Here is a 7,053-nt window from a genome sequence, read left to right as displayed (position 1 = left end):
AGCATGGATATCAGTGTCCAAGCTGGGTGCTGGTGGCAGACTGGAGTATTTTAGCCTTCATTCCTGCAGTGAATGTGGCCTGATCGGGGCTTTCAAAAACAGGGGTGTGATTGGTCTGTCTCATTCCCAGCTCCCTAAGAACTTATCGCACCTCCTCTATAAATTTCCAGGGTCCCACATACCTAGCGAGGGCCCCCTCATTGGGCCAAGCCTCCCCACAGGCTAGACTAATCCGACCTGTAACAGAGTGAGGACATACTGTGACCCCACCCAGGGGAACACGCAGGCAACACTGAAGGGCAGGGTGTGTGGCTATGTTGCTCATTTTCTCTGCCTCTTACCCAGTCATAAAAATGCCACTGTTCCCACAGCTACACTAACTTTGCCTGTTTACTTTCCCTCCCTTTCGCAGGAACTTAGCAGCTATACCAATAAGTTCAGTGGGAGAAACTTTTCTCATCATGAATGTGTCCTGACTTAGGGGCTGCCCTGTCGACTGGGGTTGTCGCTGTGCTTTTGCTTTCCTTTCTATTAGGGTCCCATGGCACCTACGTCTTAGGGGGCATTTCATCCGTTTCACTGTCAGTCACAGCATCCTCCCCTTCACTCTCCTCGCTTTCCCAGGGATTCCAGCTCGTAGCCTCCCGATCAGCCTCTGTCACCAGCCCTCGGACCTTCAGCCGTGGCAGGTAGCACCCTCCTAGGGTTTTAAAACCACACCTAAGGTCTCCAGCCTCGCGTCCTGCTCTCCACCATGTCTGCCTGCCCTGAGCTAGTCCTCCTGTAACCTCAGCTCTTCTTCCTGCTTTCTAACTCCAGCTTCAGCCTCTAGCTGGGCATGGGTGGCCACCCAGCAGTCCAGCAGAAGCCGCCCGCCGTGCAGCCATTCGCTTCCTTCCAGCCCGCGGCGTGTCCTGCACGGCTCCTCAAACCAGCGCGGGAAGCCAGCCGGCGCTCTCAGCTCCCCCAGACGCGCGCGGTGGTCCACGGGCATCTAAACCCAGGCCACCCCTCCCCACACGGAGGCCAACAACCAACCTGGGATTTTCCCTACAGATGCCTCTTTCCCAAGATCCATTTCTTCGGTCTCCTGGCTGGTTCACCAACTGTGGAATGGCAAACTCTGGAGCTTCCCAGGTGAAATCTAAAACTAGCCCCCATACCCAGAGGGCAAGGAGAAGCCAAAGAAAGAGGCAGCCCACTCCGGATTGGTAGGTGGCAGTTTTAACAAGCAAGGGAATTTACTTACCAGGCTTGCCTTGGCGGCCGCAAGACAAGTAGCTGTCCGCCTCTGCCCGCCAGCATCTTAAGTGTGTATAGAATCCTTAACGGGGTTTAGTCAGGTATGCATCTGAATAAGCTCAACACCACATTGTTCTCAAGCCTGCATCCTTGAAAACTGCTCCCACTGTGTGAACAGTGGGTGAAACATACACTCAAAGGACAGGGGAGGGTGTGAAGAGCCTCCAACCGCCCTGGTCCAGTTACTGGGTCAACCAGTGGTCACATCCTCTCAATGACCTCCTCCAACGCCAGATACATCATGTAAGTGAATGATACAGTATTTGTTTTATGTGTGTCTGGCTTACTTCACTTAACATAATGTTTTCAACTTTCATCCATGCTGTAGCATATGTTAGAATTTCATTCATTTATAAGCTGAATAATATTCTATTGTATGTATACACCACATTTTGTTTGTCCACTCATCCATGGATGGACACTGGATTCCTTCCACCTTCGGCTGTTATGAATAATGCAGCTATGCACGTGGGTGTCCCTGCTTTCAGGTCTTTGGGGTATATCCCCAGAAATGGAATTGCACTACATGCTGGATCACTGGGCTCCCTTTCTCAGTTTATCTCAATTCCCCTGCGTCTTCAATCTTTGCTCAAAGCCAAGCAAAACCCCATCCTGGGATCCATGCTGTATTCACTGTCCTTGCTGCAGGTGGATGGGCTGCTGGAACAACTCGTACAGCTACATAGATTGGCTGGAGTACGGGGCCCACAACACTGCCCATCAATTCTTCCATTGCTCTAGAACTCCATAGCCCACTCCCACAGTGGCTATTCCAAGCCTTTACTGCACTCCTCCAGCCCCACACCTTCCTGGATTCTCTCCGCTCAACACCTTACTTCACCTCTTAAAGTGAGGTTTCCCAATCTCCTTCATTCACATTGCACCTTCATGATTTTTGCTCTAATCATTTACCCTGGAACTATCATTTAGTATGTCTCTTTAAATCATTTAATTTTTAATTATTTATTTATTGGCAATAACATCCGGAAGGGTCCCAGTTGTGCTATACAAGATTTTTTTTTTTTTTTTTGGCTGCGTTGGGTCTTTGTTGCCGCGCAGGCTTTTCTCTACTTGCGGTGAGCGGGGGCTACTCTTCGTTGCGGTGCGCAGGCTTCTCATTGCGGTGGCTTCTCTTGTTGCGGAGCATGGGCTCTAGGCGTGCAGGCTTCAGTAGTTATAGTATGCAGGCTGAATATCTGTAGCTCGTGGGCTCCAGAGCACAGGCTCAGTAGTTGTGGCGCACGGGCTTCGTTGCTCCGCGGCATGTGGGATCTTCCTGGACCAGGGCTCGAACCCGTGTCCCCTGCATTGGCAGGCGGATTCTTAACCACTATGCCACCAGGGAAGTCCCCAAGATATTTTTTCTATAACACAGCTATTCAAAGTGTTCATTCAGACACCACTTACAATTATTACCATCAGTAAGTATACCATAATTTGGAAAACTGTCTTCTGTGAATGAGATGAATGGCATTGAGAGCGTACCTGTTCATCCTCTACAAGCTCTCCTACATCCACACCCAGGAGATCCCACCATCTGGAATCTTAACTCCATCACCCATTGTCCTATTAGGAAACTTGATCCATCAGGAGCCTCCTCTCTCCTCCCACATTTTGACCTCTTTCAGCTCTTCTGGTTCCCATCTCTTGTGCTAGGACTTCGTCACCTGTCCCACTTAAGTCTCCACGCTCTTCTTTCATCACACCCTACTTCTTGCACAGAAACACTAAACTGCTTGAGTTTTTAGCACATATTGTTTTCTCTCACCTTCTTACCGTTGCCCAGGGTCTTTTCTCGGTCTATAATTCCTTTCTCTACCTCCCCACCTCATCTGAAAAAAAAAAAGATAAGAATCTATGGACTGAAAGAGGATAAGAGGTTTGATTTCTTTCTTTTTATGATCTCCAATTTTAAATGGACACAACATATGGACAAGTTATATGCATTTGCTCAGTTTTACCACCATCCCTCATTCCCAGCCACCACTCTTTTATAAAACTCTATTATAAAATTTTTAATATTTTTTCCATTCTTTACTCTGGCATCAAAAGACCTTGTGGATGTATAATACTGACAATAACACTACCAAGTCCACAAGTTCAGCTCTGAGTACAAAGTAAAAGAAATGTGTCCAAAATGTCTTTTGCCACAATATAAAGTCGCTCTCAGCAGATATAACATATTTTTCTATGTAACATAAATTAAATCTTTAAACCATATCTTGTTGCTAAAATAAAAGTGCTCTCTAATTTTATCTAGATATCAGACAATATAAATGTTTAGAAAGTTTGTTATACTTAATATAATGATCTTTCTATTACCAATTAATAATTATAGAATTACTATATATAATGCTTTTGATTTGCTCCAATTATTTGACCAAGGTAATCTTTCCTAGAAGACTTCAAATGGATGGATGGATTTCTTCCTAAGTTTTATTTTTCCAAGGTCACAGGAGGAACAGAAATTTTAGTTTGCCACCTCAGTTTCCAAGTCTAATACCTGCAACTTTTTATTGCAACAGTAAAGCAGCAGAAATTACAAGAACTTTCTTTCTTGCTACAGACTGCCCATAACTCCTACATTCCACTGGATTCTGGACAGTGGGTACTGGATGAGGCACATTTCAAGTGCCAGTTTTTTATAGAACATGTCTACAAAAAGATTAATCATTTTAATGTTGTTCATAGTTATCCTTGAAACCTGGTACGCTAGTAGTTAGAAAATATCCTGTATTTTACGCTTCAAAGTTCTCAACCTATAAGAACATTTTTTGTTCTTTCACATATCTCACATCATTTCTTCGCAACCATAATCTTGGTTGTGTGGCAAGGGCCCTCTTTTCTTATTCCACTTCCTTCTGAGAGAGAATTGCCTTAGTCTGCATTTGGGGAAGCCATATGCTTCAGGGGAAGCTGGGTAATTCTGCCTCTGCTGTGATAATGAGATTGCCTTTGTCAGTGACTGGTTTGTGAATGACAAAGAAATGTGAGGGCAAATCTCTGAGGGACCTCTAGGGAGGTTTTAAAGCACACTAGGGGAACCCCTCTTGTTTCCTGTCTCTGGAAGCTGAAGCCACAGAGGAAGAAAGTGAGCCCATAAGAGGCTGTAGGCCGAAGGCCCAGGCATTAAAGGGAGTGGATGGAAGGGAGGAGACAGAGGGCAAAATACTTATAAACAATAGACAATATATACAAACGTAAAATAAATATATAGAAAACATACAGAAAAGTGTACAATGGCACGCTGACATAGATCCTTAATGCAACCAAAACTCCAAAGCAGTAGCACACCTCAACAAAAGAGAGACTGATGCAAAAAACATCAAGGAATGAACTATAACTACATGTATCCCCTCACCATGTATCCTCTCTTATCGACTCTCTTCATCTTCCCCAACTGTAGCAACTTTATCTAGTCTTGGAGCTGGGGCGTTACCTGGATCTGTCCAATACTCTTCTATGCCTCTTGTTTGTGTCACAGGGTTATTATACTTGGGTCCTTCAGAGTTCTGATTTTTGACACTGATTTTCTTACAACTCAAATTTTTTTATCTTCAACTACTGTCCCTGCCATGAATGTCATATGTGCATTTGAGAACATGAAACTAAAATTGACTTTTTTTTATTACTCAAGACCCTTACTTGATAGTCCTGGCATTGCTGTTATAATAAGCAGACGCTGAGAACACTTAGTACTACCTTCCCTGCTGCCTGGCTAGAGAACGCATGGTATGACTCACAGGCAGATCAAGGAAAGAAGTATAGATTAATATTTTAGGTTATCATCTCGTTACACTAAAGAAAAGTTTGCAATTATTTTGATATCTTATTTCAAAATAAGTATGGGAAAATGTAAGACATTTTCCTTTAACTTAAATAAGTGAAATAGAACGTTTATTGATGATGTATTGATGAACAGCAAACCTATTCATGAAAACCCTGATTCATTTTTATTTTCAGTTTAATTTTGACATATTGTGAGGGTTCTTTGTTAAAGATATGATGTTAAGTTAAAACATTTCTTAAGTATATTTCCAATGGGACAACCTTATCCAACAAAAATCCAAAGTTCCAATTTGCCTGGCCAATTTGACGTAGTCCTGATGTGGATGTAGATCAGGACTGCAACAGTAACATAGGCATTAGTCGCAACCTTGCCTCTTTCTGTTGAAGAACATTTCCAGTTTGCACTGGGAGCTGAATATTTTGCCCTATATGGGAACAGCCCTACCCAGGCTGCCTGCATCCAGCGTTTCAATGCAGTTTAATACAGTGCCTCCACACAGTGTCTTTTCCTATCAGGTTATTTTCTCCTATCCTGGATTTCAGAGCCAGGTGACCTAGGTCAGCTCACCACAATAGTGCTTCCTTATATAAGAGCTTGATGGGAAAGAATAAAGTCTACAACTTGTCAACTCATTTCTGCTTGTAGCACTGCCAAATTTGGGGGCAAATTTCGCTTCTCTTCTGCTCTACATGCCAATGAATGGTTGGGCCATCCTTGGGGCTCCCTTATTCGTTACTCTTCTCCTCCCATTCTGTCTGTCAAGTGAAGTTCTTTGTTCGAGACATAACACACAAGGCACTGCCGTAAGATTACTCAGCCTGCTGTGACAGTCAGCTTGACCATTAGGGTCCCTGGAGCTGACCAAAGAACCATGATCAGAATCTTCATCCTTTTGGCTACTGTTGAAAAAAGCACTGATGTCATATTCCATACAGTTTATAGGCTGTGATTTACCGCTGCTGGACAATTATTGTATTCATCGTTTAATTATTACATATAAAGCTGTCATGAACGTCTGTATAATTTTTTCTTCAGTTGAATTTTTTCCACGTGATAAATTCCCATAAATAAGATTATTAAAACTACTACAAATGACAATTGTATAGAAATAAAATTTAGGGTAAAACCTATTTTAGAAAAAAAGAGAACACAACTTGCCTGAAAATTTGTGGCAACTCTGCGTGGGGTCAAGACCTGGGAGGAAAGTGTCAAAATGAAAATTGTATTAAGGTAATGAGATTAGGAGTGATTTTTTTTTCAAAAATTTATAAAATGATGTTAAATTTTGCTGCAATTTTTTAAAAGAGCACTGAAGTTTTCTAATTATAGGGGACATGAGTTTCTCATTGAAAAAGTATTTATTCTTATTCTCTAAAGAGTATGTGGAAAAAGAGTGGGTTTTCTTCAGAACATTAGAGCTTTTAATGACATAGTCAACTATACTGGTATTGTTTGCTGGGGTTTCAATAGTTGAAAAGTATCTAAAGAACAATAACAACAACAAAAAGAATCTCAAAGTACCCTGTTTTTATTGTGCTGCTCTTTGTCATAAATGTGCACATTTGGGGAGTTGTAATAATGACTGATCTACTAATTCAACATAACTGAATAATCATTTTTTCATATTTTAGTCTTCATTCATTCAGATTTGAATTTAGTTTACATCTTGTATGTAGATTCCAGAGGAAAGACAAAGCAAACAATGAGAAGGAAAAAACACTGAGGGTTGGGTGGATTTGCTTTGTGTGAACAAGTAATAAAACATTTCCTCTATTTGTAAAATTGTCTTAAAGGATGGAGAATAGCATTAATGTGTTCTAGTAGCTTACTTTAAATCAACATTTAAACTTTAAGTCTTTATTCCTTTTGCTTCTAAGTATCATTATGTATCACTTTGTCCTTACTTCGACAATTAGGTAATCTCTAGCATTTAATAGGAAGCTTTTGTTTTATGTCTAGAA

The 7,053-nt window shown here is 42.0% G+C and overlaps 1 protein-coding gene across 1 annotated transcript in view; it reads right to left on the bottom strand.

The window, feature by feature from the left end:
* Nucleotides 1-2,678: 2,678 nt before the first annotated feature.
* Nucleotides 2,679-7,053, bottom strand: part of NDFIP2 (Nedd4 family interacting protein 2) — a 77,746-nt gene continuing 73,371 nt past the window's right edge. Inside the window, exon 9 of the transcript XR_009536791.1 lies at nt 2,679-3,134. The gene's annotated coding sequence lies outside the window, so the exon portion shown is untranslated. The remainder of the gene's footprint in view (nt 3,135-7,053) is intronic.

Source organism: Lagenorhynchus albirostris, chromosome 18 (genome assembly GCF_949774975.1).
Source record: "Lagenorhynchus albirostris chromosome 18, mLagAlb1.1, whole genome shotgun sequence".
NCBI lineage: Eukaryota > Metazoa > Chordata > Mammalia > Artiodactyla > Delphinidae > Lagenorhynchus > Lagenorhynchus albirostris.
The sequence above is the reverse complement of the archived record's forward strand: the minus strand, read 5'-3'. Positions and strand labels throughout refer to the sequence as shown.